This window comes from Lathyrus oleraceus, chromosome 1 (assembly GCF_024323335.1).
Source record: "Lathyrus oleraceus cultivar Zhongwan6 chromosome 1, CAAS_Psat_ZW6_1.0, whole genome shotgun sequence".
Classification (NCBI taxonomy): Eukaryota; Viridiplantae; Streptophyta; class Magnoliopsida; order Fabales; family Fabaceae; genus Lathyrus; species Lathyrus oleraceus.
This window is the reverse complement of record NC_066579.1, coordinates 224,210,239-224,227,597: the sequence shown is the minus strand read 5'-3', so window position 1 is coordinate 224,227,597 and position 17,359 is coordinate 224,210,239. Positions and strand designations below refer to the sequence as shown.

Below are 17,359 nucleotides of genomic sequence, written 5' to 3'. Positions count from 1 at the left end.
TAGAGGGTTTTGAATCTTCTTCGAGTGAAATCCGATGCATGCATACGGATGGGCTTATACCTTTCAGGTCAGAGATATTATATCCTAAGGCTGAGGGATGTCTTCGTAAAACATCTAAAAGTTGGTTCGTCTCCTCTTGGCTCAAGGTAGCACTAACTATAACTGGATGGTTCATCTTTTCATCGAGGAACTCATATCTCAGGTTCTTAGGCAGTTCCTTAAGTTCTAAGGTTGGTTTCTTAGGGCATGGCATAGGATCTGGGGTAAGGGATAAACATTCGTAAAGGTTATCATCGATGTAAGGTTCCTTAAAGTCATCATCTTCCCTTATGAGAGTTGATGGTAACTTAATTGTTTTTATAATTTCTTTTTGTTCTAATTCTCTAACACATTCATCAATGATATCTAAGGCATAACACGAGTCTCCCATCACAAGTGCCATAAGAAATTTCGAAAGTATAAATTCTATTTTCTCGTCACCTACCTCAAATGTCAACTTTCCTTTCTTGACATCTATTATGGCTCCTGCAGTCGATAAGAATGGTCTACCTAGAAGAATTGGTATATCATTGTCCTCTTTGATGTCCATGACAACAAAATCAGTAGGGATAAATAACTGACCTATCCTAACAGGAACATCTTCTAGGATGCCTATTGGATATTTAACAGATCTATCGGCTAACTGAAGTGACATCTTAGTGGGTTGTAATTCTCCTAAGTTTAATCTCTCACAAACTGCTAAAGGCATTAAACTCACACTAGCTCCTAAGTCTAGAAAAGCTTTTTCGATGACATGATTACCCAAAAGGCAAGGAATGGAGAAATTTCCAGGATCTTTATCTTTCTTTGCTAATTTGTCCTCGGAAATAGCATTACATTCCAAAGGCTTCGGATCGTCAAGTCTACGTTTGTTGGTAAGGATGTCTTTAAGAAAATTTGCATAATAAGGTATTTGGGTGATGGCTTCTATGAAAGGGATTTCTACATGAAGTTTTTCTATAACTTTAATAAATTTTTGATACTGTTTATTGATTTGGGTTTGTTTGAGTCTTTGCGGATATGGTATAGGTGGTTTATATGGCGGGGGTGGTACGTAAATTTTATCTTTAGGTTCTTCTCCTTTCTCTTGACCTTCCTGGTTTTCAGATTCCTCTGGTTCCTTTACTTTGTGCGGGGGTTTGGTACATTCCTTAGAAGTTTCGGGTTCACTCAATCTAGGGTTTGGTGGCTCATCATAAGCGTTCCCACTTCGTAGGATAATGGCATTGGCTTGTCCTCTCGGATTTTGTTGAGGTTGTCCAAGGAATTGTCCTCCAGGTGTAGTCTGAGGGGCTTGGTTTAAAGCTACCTGAGAGATCTGGGTTTCAAGCATCTTGGTATGAGTAACTATTTGGTCAACCTTGGTTCCTAACTGAGTAATCAATTCGTTAACATGAATGTTTAGGTTCATGAACTCCTTGTTTTGTTGGGTTTGAGCAGTGATAAAATTTTCCATAATTTTCTCAAGGCTCGGTTTTGGTGGTACAGGTTGCATAGGTTGATTTGATCTAGGGGCTTGATAACTAGGTCTCGGAGGTGCATTATTTTGAATATGGTTATTGTTTTTATAGCAGAAGTTCGGGTGATTCCTCCATCCAGGGTTATAGGTATTCGAGTATGGGTTCCCTTGGGTGTAGTTCACTTGCTCGGAGTGGGTTTCGTTTAATAGACTGCATTCTACGGATTGGTGTCCTTGGGTTCCTCATATCTCACAATCCAACGAAACTGCGGCTACAGTATTCGGGTTCGTGTACATATGCTCGACTTTGAGGACTAATGCGTCCATTTTAGCTTGCATCATGTCTATAGAGCTTAGTTCATGCACTCCTCCTTGGGCTTCCTTCTTCTCTACTGTCGCTCGTTCGACTCCCCATGATTGATGGTTTTGAGCCATATCTTCGATGAGGGCACTAGCTTCAGGATAAGGTTTGTTCATCAGAGAACCGCCTGCGGCAGCGTTGATGGTCATCTTTGTGTTGTCATGAAGTCCATTTTAGAAGGTTTGAATGATTAACCAATTTTCTAAACCATGATGTGGGCATGCTCGTAACAACTCTTTATATCTTTCCCAAGCTTCGAACAGCGATTCTCCTTGGTTTTGGGTAAATCTAGTTATATGGTTTCGAAGAACGGCGGTCTTACTCGGGGGAAAATATCTAGCAAGAAAAACTCTTCTAAGGTTATCCCAAGTCGTAATGGAATTGGGTGCAAGGGAATCTAACCATGATAGAGCTTTATCTCTGAGGGAAAAAGGAAATAATCTTAAACGTATTGCCTCAGGAGAAGCTCCATTGGTTTTAAAAGTATTTGCTAATTGAAGAAATATTTTTAAATGTTGGTTAGGGTTCTCGGTAGCGAGACCCGCAAATTGTCTCTGTTGCACTAGTTGCAACAGGGATGGTTTAAGTTCAAAATTATTAGCTGGGATGGTTGGGTTTACTATATTATAACTAGGTTCTTCATTTGATGGTTGAGCAAAATCTTTAAGAGGTCTTTGGTTTTGATCTTCGGCCATAGCTTTCTTAATTCTATGAAAGAATAAACGTGCGCGAGCGTAACGTTCAGGTTCCGCCAGAAGGTATACTAAGCTTAAACTTCCGGTACTGCGAGTTCTTCGCATTGACCGGCGGGAAATAACCTAAGTCTAAACAATCCAACAACAGGAAAATGAAATTTGACGAAATTGGTCCCCGGCAACGGCGTCAAAAACTTGATGCGGTCAATAACTTGATGCGGTGTTCGCAAGTATACGAACGCGTCAGAGTAATATAAAAGATTGTCGAATCCACAGAGACCAAGTGTCAATCTATCGTTATCTATTGTTATGGTGTTTATCAAAGGTAATCAAAATAGATGTTTTTGTAATGTGCAATGAAAAGTAAAGTTTCGAATATAATTAATAAATACAAGGTCGAATGTAATTCACGTAATCAATTAATAATCCAAGTACTTGCTAATAGAACTATTTATGGGCAATGTTTCCTACTTTGAAAAGAACTAATTTAACAGAAATTGTCGCTTTCGCGTACTCAGAACCGAGTTGTACTCCCTAATCAAACCCTCTTATTGTCACTTATAAAAAGGCGCGCATTGCGTTAGAGTAGTAAACCTATTTTTAAGAAATATAGTATCTTAACTAAGTTGAAAAGTATTATAACCTGGATTTCTTAACCAAAAGAGGTTCTTACGAACCAGACTCTAAACTTATAAACGCGTCCGAAAATAGTTTTAAATTCTCTTTTCTTCTTAATGTTAAGAACTCCTAATGAACTAGACAAAGCGCTTTCGCTGATTTTGAAATAGTTAAAAACAATTAAGTTTATAAACACGTTGGACGGCTTTCGATCTTACCCAACGGAATTGAAGTGCGGGAAAACTTAAGTTGAAAGTTAAAATAGCCCTTAAGTGTTTCTACGAACAATCGTACAGATTATCAGTTTAATTATGATCCTTACATTCTAACCTTATAAATTTAGTTAGACATGGTAAAGTAAAAGTGCATTAAAGTAAATAAAAGTAGTGCGAGTGCGGAAAGTAAATAAAAGTAGTGTGAGTGCGGAAAGTAAATAACTTAAAGCGAGTGCGAGGAAATAAATAAAGTAAAGCGAGTGCGAGGAAATAAATAAAATTAAAGCGAGTGCGGGAAATAAATAAAGTAAAGGCGAGTGCGGGAAATAAATAAAGTAAAGCGAGTGCGGGAAATAAATAAAGTAAAGGCGAGTGCGGGAAATAAATAAAGTAAAGGCGAGTGCGGGAAATAAATAAAGTAAAGGCGAGTAATAAAAACCTGCTCCAATCAGAGGGATGAGTAAATTGCAATGCGGAAAAGAAAATGGCGACAGGATTAACTTCCTTCCAAAGTGCTCCAAACTCGATTACAGACTCTATCACAGACTTGATTACACAATTGTGGTAACACTCCAATACGAACCGATTACCACTATAAAATACTGAATATATGCCTAAGTGAAACGAAGTTGCTTCTGAGTTTGCCTCTGTTCTAAGTTTGGATGATTGTAAAAGTGAATTCGCTTTTCTATTTATAAGCAAGTAAAAAGGTGGAAATGACTTGGATGCCCTTCACTTGAAAATAAGAGGGAACCATTTTTCCTCTTGTGGCGCCCGCCAGAGGCAAAAAATGGGGCGCCTTAGTGGAAGTAGTGGGAAAACGTGGGAGTTGATGGAAGTTGAATTTGACACGTCATGGCTTGGTCTGTGGCGCCCGCCATTGGGTAGGCCATAAGAGCAAAATGCTGATTTTTAGGGTTTTTGGCTCTTTTTCGCTCCTTTTCTCGATCGGGGCTCCATTTAAAGTAAAATCCTGAAAACAAAGGAAAACATAGTAATAACACAACAAAATGACAATAAAACAACTAGAATGCATGTGAAATCGGAGTCGAAAATACGTAAATTTTAGTGTGATCAGCAATTCATAGAGATATGCAAAGCCAGATTATGATTCCTACCCTCCTCAGGGAGTTCTTCATCACAGGAACTGAGATTGTTGCAGGAAGTGATGTTAGCCACAATATGATTGAATTGATCCACCCTAACATCATGTTCCACAAACTCTTGCTCAAGAACTCTTTGTAGTGCTTCTCTGTGCGCTTCTGAATTTATTAGCAGAGACAGTACTGAAATCTTTGAGGGGGTTTGGAGAAGATGCTCCACCATATTGAACTCGCTCTTCTTAATAATACGAAGTACCTCATCATCATCATCATTAGCCTTCAAATTGCTGGATTCACCAGAATGGCCTTTTGAAGTACTAACCGGATCTACAACAAGCACTTACACCTTCTTACTGACAGCGGAATCTTCTTTATCTTTCGGGAACACCAGCCCAAACACACGACCACTGCGGGTCACCTTGGTAACATCAACAATGCTCACCACGGAGTTGGTCGTAGGCAACAAGACCTCTTGACCATCCTTCATCATTGTTGCATTGTACTGATATGGAACAGCTTTATCAGATGAATACGGGACTGGACCCACTAACCGTATAACCAACGGCGATACCGATCTGTTGTTGACGGTGTTATTGTTACTGTTGTCGTACTGAATTACCAATTTCTCTGGTTTCTTAAAAAAGGGAACTATGACATTCACATTGTCATCTACATGACAGGATTGAACAATCTAAATCAAATCTTCATCCATCAGCCGCTGGATGTCCCTCTTCACAATCATACAACCCCTCAGGTTGACACTGCAGATAGCACAACCGTCATGATCATGCTCACAATCACTCACCATACAAATGTCCGTATGCATATGTACCAAGGACCTCTGGATGAAACAAATATCAAACACTTTAAACTCTCCAGGACAACCGTCCACCATATTAATAGAAGAATTCCCATGAGAGGGTAATGGATTTGCTTTCACGTTTGGCGCACGGTCCTCAAAGGACACCATTCCACTCTTTATCAGCTTCTGAACCTCATACTTGAGCGGATAGCAATTCTCTATGCCATGTCCGGGTGCTCCTTAGTGAAAAGCACAATGGAGTTCAGGCTTGTACCATCATTGAAGTGGTTCTGGAATTTGTGGCGGGTTTCTCGGTTGAAGTAGGTTCTTGAGAACCAAAGACGGATACAGCTCTGCATAAGTCATAGGAATCAGGTCAAAAGAGACCTTCTTCCTCTCAAATTTTTGTTGATGATGATTGTTGGTATTGTTGTTGTTGTAGGTGTTTGCTCGTTGTTGTGATTGTTGATGTTGACGTTGTTGTTGTTGCTGAATTGGTGTTGCTTGATTATTCAAAAATACAGGAATGATTGAAGATACTTAATGATGGTGTTTACGGGATGGTTGATTCTCTCTGATCTGAGGCCTCCTCTGCCTCCCACTGGTTATTGCATTAGCTTCGTTATCTTTCTTTTTCCCAAAATTGTTGCCATATCTCTTGCTTGACGATGCTTCCTCTTTTGACAAACGTCCTTCACGGACACCTTCCTCAAGCCTCATTCCCATGTTTACCATTTTGGTAAAGTCAGTGGGGGAACTAGCAATCATGCGTTCATAATAAAATGAACTCAGGGTCTTCAAAAAGATTTTTGTCATCTCCTTCTCCTCTAAAGGAGGAGTGATCTGAGCAGCCAATTATCTCCATCTATGTGCATACTCTTTGAATGTATCCTTATCCTTCTGAGACATAGACCTAAATTGGTCTCTATCAGGCGCCATATCCACGTTGTACTTATATTTTTTGATGAAAGCCTATCCCAAGTCGTTGAAAGTGTGAATGTTTGCACTATCCAACCCCATATACCAACAGAGCGTAGCACCGATTAAACTGTCTTGGAAATAGTGAATCAACAGTTGATTGTTGTCAGTTTGGGTAGACATCTTGCGGGCATACATCACTAGATGACTGAGCGAACATGTGTTCCCTTTGTATTTTTCAAAGTCAGGCACTTTGAATTTCACTGGAATCTTCACAATCGGCACCAGACATAACTCAGCAGCACTCTTCCCAAATAAATCTTTCTCTCTCAATGTCTTCAATTCCTTGTGCAGCTCAAGAAACTGATCCTTCATTTCGCCCATTTTCTCATAAACATCCGGACCCTCAGACGGCTCGGAATGATAAATGGTATCCTCTACACGAGGTAAGGTGTGCATAATGGGACGTGGCACAGACATGACCGGGCTAGATGTCGTCATGGGAGTAAAAGTAGGCGCAAACCCTTCAGGCATGAAGTTAGACGGCATTCCCCACAGGAATCCGGCAGGCATGGTAGGCGCAAAATGGGCGGTAGCAGTAGGCGTGGTAGAGGTAGCCACCTCTGAAATAATAGTCCTATAAGGAGGAGGAGTTGCGGGCGTTGGAGAAGATTGGCTCTGAGCAGCCAACACTGACTCCATTATGGAAGTCAGTCGAGCGATCTCGTCCTTCAACTCTTTGTTCCCTTTCTCAAGATGCTCCATGATTCTCAGATGATTGGCGCGAGTGTTGTACCGATGAGTCAGCTTGGCTGAAGCACAAAAGAAAAACCAATGAGACATCTGGTGAAAGAGAAATCTGCTTATGCAAATGATGCATGAAATGCAATGCTTGTTTGCTTATTTTTATTTTCAAGGAACTTACTATATCATTTACAAATATATACTTTACAATAATTGCAACAATTTGATATGACCATAAAAATCTCTTTTTATTTATATAATTGGAAGGAGTACGCTTAGTACAACTTCAGAAACCAAATGAAAAAAACAAAAGAAAAGGAGACTAGTCATCCTAAGGATCCCTAACAACAATGTCAGAAGATCTGGCTGTAGGTGCGTACTTCCTTCGAATGCATCGAATCTCGGTCTCTAAAGAAGCCTTCATCTGAGTCTTCTCGAGTACAAGATGATTAACAATCTTCTTCTAAGAAACGGAAGGCTGAGGCATTCTAGAAGATGAAACCTCCGGCTCTCTCTGTCTCTTTGTCATTCGGTCTTCAAGTAGCTCAATAAGTGCATCCTTGTCCTTAGACTCCAACTATAACTCCTCATGCTTCTTGCTCAAAGCACGGTAACGCTCTTCCCACATATCTTTCTCTTGCTTCATCTTGACGAGTGCGTCTTCCAACTCCTCTACATCTTGGTTAGGGAGAGTTAATGGATCAACCACAACCATAAATATAGGTCTCTCACAGGGATAAGGCATCTTCAACTCCAAAGCTCTCTTCTTCACCCAAAGAGTGTAAGCTTCCAAAGCTACACAATTGCACCGACCAAGCTCGGATCTTCCCTTCATATGCATATTATGCCAAGCATGCACAATCTTTTGCTTCAAATGTTGGGGATCTTTACCCTCTTGATAGAAAAGACCTTCTAACAAAGTGTTATTAGGTTTGTCTCTCAAGGGGAACCCAAGTTGACGACGAGCCAAAGCTGGATTGTAGTTAATTCCTCCTTGTGTACCAATGAGAGGTGTAATACCTAAAAATTTGCCCCCCTCATTCATGCATTCATTTTTAGGTCATTTAACATTTCATATTGCATTTCATCATGTCAATCGGAATTAGATCCAAGAAGTTTGAATATCAATCCAATACACTTTGTGGGTCCTATCTGGGTGATCAGTCAACACAAGGGAATGGCTTGAGATACTTCCAACATGTTCAAATGGGGTCTATTCATCAGTCAAGACGTTAATCTTGAAGGAGCAAAAGTTTATTCATGAGCTGTCATGCTCGCTAGGCGAGTAGAATGGGTCGCCTAGCGAGTCCCAAGAAAAGCCACCAGAATCACCTACGCTCAGAGGAATTTCTTGAACTATCATGCTCTCTAGGCGAAGCCCACGCGTTTTGAAAAAAAAATAAAAAAAACGAAAAAATAAAAAAATAAAAAAACGAAAAAATAAATAAATAAATAAAATATAACAGAAAATCTTGGACTTGGACCTCTCTCTTTTGAGCCCACAAAGTCACAAAAATCAGGTTATAAATTCTAGACTTCCATCTCCCAAAAAACCATGGGAAAAAGATAGTGAGAGAAGAGCTAACAGAGTTCAGAGCAACCTCCAGAGACTGAAAGGAACTCATCTGCAAAGAGCCAATTCCATCTCATATAAACCCTCAGATTGCTTTGCAAACCCAACCGGGCAATTCAATTTTATTCGATCTCTCCAATCAGGTTTGCCCTATTTCCATTACTCTATGCTTTCAATTTGAATGCTCTGAATGTGTGAGGTATTATCGTTAGGTTTTGCATGTGGGCACATGTTTTAGTATGTATGTCATGTCTTGATGTGTGGATCCTTGCCCCTGACTTTGAATTTTGATACCCTTTTGATGCATGTGTTTGACAAGAGGTTTAGGCCTCCTACACTTGGTTGCTTTTTGTGAGCTCTTTTTGTGAATTTTAATGGCATGATTCATGTGGTTACATTTTGATTTGGGGCAACTCTTGATTGCGCCCCATATTGTTTCTCTAACCTGTTTGTTGAGTTTTTGTGAGGGCTCACATGACTCCTGGAAGGATAGCTTGCTTGGCATTCCATTTTATTTGTGGCATACCATTTGGAGGTTTATTCCGATTACCTGTATTGACTTGCTTTCTTTGATGGTGCCAGCTCGAGAGATCTCTGGGTTTCTTATTTCTTTAGCTGTTATTACTTCGGATCTTTATCCGTGTGGTAGATCTCTTGATCCTTTATCTTTCCCGCATTTTACCGCTTTCTTAGCTGGAAGACCTCAATAGGAGGCAATGTTCTCTTTTGTTTGTTTACTTTTGTGCCCAAAGACCTCCCAGAGGAGGCATCAGTGCTAAAGACCTCCCTGAAGAGGCAATTGACGGATAAAAGGGATTAGTAGTCAATCCCCCGTTATTCAGTGCGTCGTTCTTTAAGATCACACTACGTGTTGATGCTTCAGAACAAAAGCCTAAGATCTTTTGTCCGGTCAGTCAGTGGAGAGGGTTCCATCTTTCTGAATCCCCACTTTTTGTCATGAGCTCACCCTGGCCAGGGTTAAGAGCTATGAGGTCTTATCCTCATTACCCTTTTGATCTGCTCACCCTGACGTTCAATGTCAGTGGTTAAGAGCCCCTTTGATTACATTTCCATGGCTTGTTTGTCGAGGTTGATATGACCCCTCTTGACTAAAGCCCTACCCATGTATGTTTGATCCCCCTTGGTGGCATTTTACTTTATGCATGTTTGTTTTGTATGGTGTGATCGTCTCCCCATAGGACTGCTAGGCTTCGTATAGTCTCCCGTTTGCATGTCAATTAAGGTAGCATTGTTCCTTCGTCTAGGACTTCCTTTTTGCATGAGCATTCCTAAAACACAAACAAACTCATTGATTTTTCTTCTCCTAAGAATACGTTAACTCCTTCTACTACAGGCGAGTAAGTCTCCAAAGGTCGAGCATCCGGTAGATTGCGTAGTAACGTCGTTCATCTAAAAAATACAACCCTTAACCCGTAGTTAGCCGAACTACGGCTTGCTCTGATTCTCATTCCAGATGAGATACTTAGGCATAAGACGCGATGTCTTAGCGAGCACACTCCTCTTTAAACCCATAGGTAGCCGAGCTACGAAGACTCTGATTCTCATATTCAGATGAGATACGTATGCAGTGGATGCGACATCCGTGCGAGTCATTTTCTTTTGACCCCTCCTTTAGTAAATAGTACATTAGATAAACCCACACCCTTTAGACAAGAACAACAAAAGTGGATCCTGTAGAGTACTACGGATGCGTAGGGGTGCTAATACCTTCCCTTCGCATAATCGGCTCCCGAACCCAAGATTTGGTTGCGAGACCTTGTCTTTTCCTTTCCTTTTCCAGGTTTACTTCGAGCGTTTCCTTTCCCTCCTTTGGGATAAATAACGCGCGGTGGCGACTCTTCTGTCATTTCTTTCTCGCCGGTTGTTTTTTCGCATCTCCTTTTTCAGGTTGCGACAAGAGGTACATTAGAGAATTCACCATCACAATCAATAATCTCCAAACTAGTCAAAGAAGGATCATACCAAACTATATCATCATTAGTGAGAGACGTAAGTCTCTGAGACTATCGTACACATTGTTTGTTCTCTACAAAAGCAGACGTCTGATGCAAGTGCGAAATAAACCACTTGTACAGAAGAGGAATGCAACAGACAATAGTTCCACCACCCTTATAATTCCTTAGATGCAAACAGAAGTACATATCACCCAACAAAGTAGGCACAGGATTCCCAATCAAGAAGATTCTAATGGCGTTAACATCGACAAAACCGTAACTGTTAGGGAACAAAGCTAATCCATAAATGAGCAACACAAAGATAGCTTCAAAAGCGTCCACACTACGGGGTTGAGCAAAGGCAGTAGCTTCCTTGATAAGGAAATCAGATGGCAACCCAAATAATCCTCCCTTCTTCACCCAATGAGCCTCTATCTCAGACTTCTTCAAGTGAAGAGCTTCAGCAATAAGATGGGATCTGGGAATCTCTTCCAACCCACTAAAAGGCACCCTACTAGAAATAGGTATCCCCAAGAGATGGCCATACTACTCCAATGTAGGCACAAGCTGATAATCAGGAAAAGTGAAGCAACGGTAGAGAGGATCATTGAACTGAACCAACACACTCAGAAGTCCTTCAACCACATCAGCAGACAAGATAGATAATAACTTCCCATACGTTGTTTGAAGTCCAAGGGATCTAATACAAAAGATGTTAGCTTCCTTAACTCTTTCAAGTCAGGACATCTGAAACAGTACTTCTTAGTGTTCCTTCGTACACAATCCATGGTCTGAAAACATTTGCAAATAATACCTCAGTTCCTTGAAATTTTTGTGTGATGAATGTTATGATGTGCATGAATGCATGAACGCAACAATCACAAATAAGGGATCACACCCAAGGCAAGCAATCAAAGGTCAAGGGATGAATCAAGTCATTGTCAAGATCAATCATCCATTTTAGTGGATTATGATTTTCACCTTATCAACACCCAAGTTCCATTGATATTGACAAGACTTGATTGGATCAACCAAGAATCAAGGGTTTGTTGTGAGTCACGAGCATGGAGTCTGGGTAAGAACCATCCCAAAGGAGTGAACTAAGGATAAAAACCTGTAGATCATGTTCTAAAAAGTTCCCAGAGTCTTAATTCCATCTATCGGATATTACAGGTTAAGATGACTGACTCATCGACCCATAATATTCTCAAGAGAAACTCGTCTGAGTGTAGTATCGCGTAACAACTATTATCAAGTCTACACTTGAACAGTCTCCGCACTACGTCCTAAATAGGCCAAGAGGGGTAAATTTTCTACTGTCCTCAGCTTCTCGGACCCAAATTAGATATAGTAATGCCTAACCACAAATACTTGTGTGACATTTCCAAGTCCAAAAGAGTCTCCACTGAACAGATGGATCTCAAGCCAACTTGTTAAGGATTAATCCATACAAGTCGAACATGACTATACCATCCTCCTATCTTAATTGCACTCAAGTTCGGGTTAGAACTTATCTCACCACTCAGAGATCACCAAGCACAAAAAGCAGATTATATCACACAAACAAATATACATACATCACATATATACAATTATATACACACAAAAAAGTAGGCTAAACCCACTAGAGACTACTCCCCAGCAGAGTCTCCACTTAATTTCTGTAACGGTAAATTCATGATCATCAAGCTACGGATAAGCAAGACATCAAATAACAAGAGTTGCCACCACGCTTTTATTGTTTCCAAGGGAAAAGGGAAAAAGTACGAACAAAACCCAAAAGTAAGAAGTTTTCAAATCAAAACTAATAAAATGCCAGACATTACAGGTAAGGGAAGGTGTTAGCACCCAAAGTCTCCTAGGTACTCCTAGGGAGCCCTTTTTTGTGTGCATATGTATTTTGTACAAAAATGATGTTTACAAATAAATAGAATGGGGGGATGAAAAAAGAATTCATTAATTATATTTTTGTGTTTGATAAGACCTTCGGACTTGTGCCTACGTACCAACATAAAAATGAGGGATCAAAACCTCGTAGTTCGTGATACAAATTTCAAAGTGGATGCATTGCTTTTAACAAAGTTTAAGTTTGAAAGGCACAAAGGCCTAAAAATGGTTTGAATGAGTTATTTATTTTTGGATTTTTGAAAGTTTAACTCAAGTATAATTAAGTTCATTTACAAGTTTGATTAAGAAAAAAAGTTTGAAAATGCCATGGCATAAGGCCAAAGTTTCTAGTTTGCAAAGTGGTCAAAATTTAGAAAAATAACAAGTTCAAACAAAGAAGTTTTTAAAAGGAGGGAGAGATTTTGAAATTAAAGAGATGGGGAGGAGATGAAGAGACTAATCTTTTACATAAAACTAAAAGTTAAAAGTTGAGAAGATCTGACCGATGGGTAGCAATCCAATAGGCAAGAATGCCATATAGAAACCCCAATTTCCCTTGGATATTAGAATCAAGTAACAAACAATGCATACAATATTAACTTGAAGAGAAAGGCATCAAATAAAGATAGCCACATCCAAGCTTTATCCACTCCATGATCTTCTTCAAATTAGCTCATGTAACAGATGAATTCCACAAATCACAGGTTCAAAATAACAGCTTCACAATGATCATGTTGTAGATGAACTCAAAGGGATCTTCAAAGATGTATCAAATGAAGTTTCAAATTGCAAGCACTTGGTTACACAAGTGTTGGAATTGGCCAATTCCTTTAGCATAGGGAGGTTGCCTAGATTCTAAGTCCAATTGGTCCAAGATCAAGTCAACAGTCCACACAAACGTTTTTTAGGGTTTTTGTTCTTATTATGTACATTAATGGTCCAAGACCACACAAACAAACAAAGTATACACAAGCAAGATATATCACACAATATGGTCCAAATGGACAAAAGGAAAATGACATTAACATAAACAACAAGAATGGAATGAATAATGGCAAATGAATAGAGCTTAAAAATTAAAGTGCATTAAAATAAAGGACTTAAAATTAAATGTTAGTTGTTAATGAGTTAGAAGTTAGTATTGTTTTGCTTTTCATTTTAAGTCATTCTTTGGAGAATACTCAACTAACTTATCACAAGCATGGATCCTTGAACCAAGACATCTTCCAAAGGAAGGAAAAAAGGCCAAGTTTCCACACAATACCATGAAAGAGGGGAGACTTACAATCTGACTAACTAGAATGTTATGCCTTTTTGTGTCACAAATTTAGCGCTATGTTACGCAATCGTAATTGGACTTATGTAGAATTCACAACTATTTGAGGTCGGGCAATAGAATTTTGGTGTTAATGCATGTTAGAGACATGGTATAATGGACTAAGCTCATGAAACATACCACACACAAAAACAATATGCAAAAGAGGTGGCCTAATCTCATCCATACTTATGTTGATTTTGCAATCAAATAGCCTTAGGACTTTGAGATATCATGGGCCAAATGAGTGTATAAAGAGCGGGAATGAGATGAAGAGGGGGGGGGGGGGGGGGGGAATGGATCAAAACACAAATTGGTCAAAGGAGGACTTTTACCAAATTAATATCATCCATTCATTTTTTGAGATGGAATGTACATTCCATCAATCCCCTAAATCCAATGATATTAACTTGACAAAGTCAAATCAACCTTGACCAAGGCCCGTCAACAAGAGTCAAACTTATACAAGTCATCACAATAGGTCAACACAATTAATTGGCATTTATTCAAATTAAAAATACTAAAATAATACATTTAAATTAAATATGGCTTGTCAAATTCCTAAAACCTCATCAAAACACCAAAGAAATGGCCATGAGATTTATCATAGGTCAAACAAGGTCAAAGGACCTTAGAGAAAAAATTTCAGAATTTTTAAAGACTTAAAAGTATTTTTAAACAATTAAAAATAATCACACAAAAAATTAAATCATGAAAAATATTAATAATGATCCAAAAAATAATTTTAATTCAAAATAAGAAAGAGGAGATTATTTGAAATTTTTTGGATCAATATTAAAATTAATATGAATTAATGAAAATAAAAGGAAGAAAAGAAAAATCAGAAAATATCAAAAAACGTGGACCACTTGATCTGCCTCACTAATTGAGGTGGCAGATCAAGTGGTGAGAAGCGCGCGTTCCATGGTGTATGCAATCAACGCGGCATAGGCTTGTTATTTAAAAGCAACGCACGAGATTAAAACATTTGAAACTCATCTAATGGCTCTGAACACTTCCAGCTCATCGCCGGAGCCAAAGGCCGATCATCTTCTCCGATGACCATGGCCGGACTGGTTCAGTCATCACCACATCATCAATGACAAAAGAGGACATGATCTGAAAGATAAAATGGTGTAGATCACGAATATCACCTCAATTTTAACTAACTCCACATATATAGAAAGATATGAGGAGTTGAATTTTGAGGTGTATCAACTGAGCTTCTTCGATTTGACCTCTAAGCAACTCAATCTTCTTGCCTACATTGGTAGGACTTTAGACAACCAAAGATCCAAGAGAATTGATGAGAATTGAGTGATAATCGAAGAGATGAAGTCTTATGAAAATTACCTTCAATGTTGTGCAGAAATTGATGTTGCTTGCTTCAAACACGATCTGATCACACTTGAGAAGCTTGCAGGAAGTGATTAGCAATCGTGCAAGGCTTTGGATCCTGGAGTTTTTGAATCTCCAACAGTTGAGATTCAAACTCAATTTTCAAATTGAAAATTCTCAAGTTTTCCTTTAGAATGAGAGGGTTTGAATTGGGGGACAAAGTTGGCGCGCAAGGTGTGTTTGAATTGAGCACAGAGGTCATGTATTTATAGCATGAGGGAGTGATATTTCCACTACAAACATAAAAGTTGAAGTAGACATCTTTAATTTTATTGTTCAACTTGAAAATCTTTCATCTCAAAAAAATTGAGCAAGTTATGGCCTTGGGAAGTTGACTTTTAAATTAGGGTTTAGACAAAATGACCTATAATGTTTCAACATAGAAAATGATTTTCCAAGCAAAAATAGCTCTAGGTTTCAACATGAAAGTTGTTTGAAATGTCAATTAGAGTAACTTTTATATTGGAATAATTTTCATATGGTGAAAATTGTAGGAGATACGGTCTAGGGAGACCCAGTTTTGATCAAATGAATTCAGCTGGCCAACCACCATCAACCAACTTGCCAACCTTCAATTCTACTTGACTTTCTTGGCTCATGGTATATAATATATGCATAAGATGATGAAATTTGAAGTGTCCCTTGAGAAATTTGATCAATTGGTGAGATAGCTTGTTGGAGAAGTTACTTAAGATACCTAGTCAAACTAGGGTTTCCAAGGCAAATCACCCTCAAACTCTTGAAGAAAACTTGATCAATATGACATGTAGGAATCATTAGGACTGATATATGATGATTTGAGACATTGTGGATCAATTCTTGATTGTACTTTTAGCCATGAGGGTCTTAAACCCTAGATGTGAACTTGATAGATCAATGGGGATCATGCCCTACCTACAAAGGGGTTAGACAAATACAAAGACATATTTTTGGTATTTTGGTTAGTAATATTATAAAATACAAGTATGATACAATCACATGGTGCTTGGTGATCTCTCCCAAAACAAACCCAATGAAAGAGGGGTAAGGAGGATGCCAAGGTATGATCCCAATGCTAATGCATATGATGAAATTGCATGAGGGATCTTAGGGACAAAATTGGGGTCTTACAGGTATGATCCCAATTCTAATGCATATGATGAAGTTACATGAGAGATCTTAGGGTCAAAATTGGGGTCTTACGTCATGGAATTTCATTTGGTCATATCTCCATGTTTAGCCCATAATGTGTTCATGTCTTGCTTGGTTCCAATGCCTTGGTGTTTTTGTTCATGGATCTTTGGTTAGGTCACAGTCATTGTCGACTTTGGCCCTGGATAGGTTTTAAGAATTCATCTAAGTCTTATATCATCTATACACTCCCATTGGTTTAAGTCATGGTCCATTCACACTCAAGTCTTGTCATGTATCATTCATTCAAGGTTTGATTTAATATGGCGATGTGGTTGGTTCTTCAAAGTTCATTGGCCATATCATATAATTCATTCCATACAATGGTTTGATTAATCCAATTCAAAGTTAATTATAAGTCTTGATTCATGTTTATACAAGATCATTACAAGCATAAAATTCATTCAAATACAAGTATCAATTACATTCAATCCATCATTACAATCCATTATATTATCCACTCCAAGAGAAAAATACAAAAAAAATGAACTTCGACCAAATGTTGACTTTCGTCCACAATTGACTTTTTTTTCAACTTTGACCAAAGTCAACCCAAACCCTTTCTAACCTAAAACCTTAAGTCCTAGTTCAGATTCTAATCCTAAGGTCGGATTTTGATTCTTGACCTTCGAATCCTTGTTATTTGGCATGAATGTTTGAAACTCCAATATTGGTCATGTTGTAAGCTCTTGTGCTACCATCCTCCATGTGCATGATAAATGCCATGAACCTAGATGCATTTCCTTTATTAAGTCGGAGTTGCAAGCAGGATGGTTATGGCTATGTTGTGACAAACCTAATTTCCTTGCCTTTACCAAGTCATACATGAAGCCAATTATGAACATGTTGCAGTAAACCATAAACCAGACCTGCAAAGAGCCATGCTGCAATAAACCATATACCATTACCCTATTGTCATGCCACCAAACAAAAGGCCATGATGAACATGAAAATGGCCCTACAATAGACATCAATTAAAAGCATCATAAAACACAAACTAAACCATAAAATATGAATGGGAGCATCATCAATGATAGTCTTACCTTAAGATTCAACAAGACCACCCTACTACAACATAACCATGAGAAAGTTATAAGCAATAAACAT

The 17,359-nt window shown here is 38.7% G+C and overlaps 1 non-coding gene across 1 annotated transcript; it reads left to right on the top strand.

The window, feature by feature from the left end:
* Positions 1-2,063: 2,063 nt before the first annotated feature.
* Positions 2,064-2,170, top strand: LOC127116304 (small nucleolar RNA R71). Its single transcript, XR_007801258.1, has one exon. It is a non-coding gene; the product is annotated as a small nucleolar RNA R71 (small nucleolar RNA).
* Positions 2,171-17,359: the final 15,189 nt, after the last annotated feature.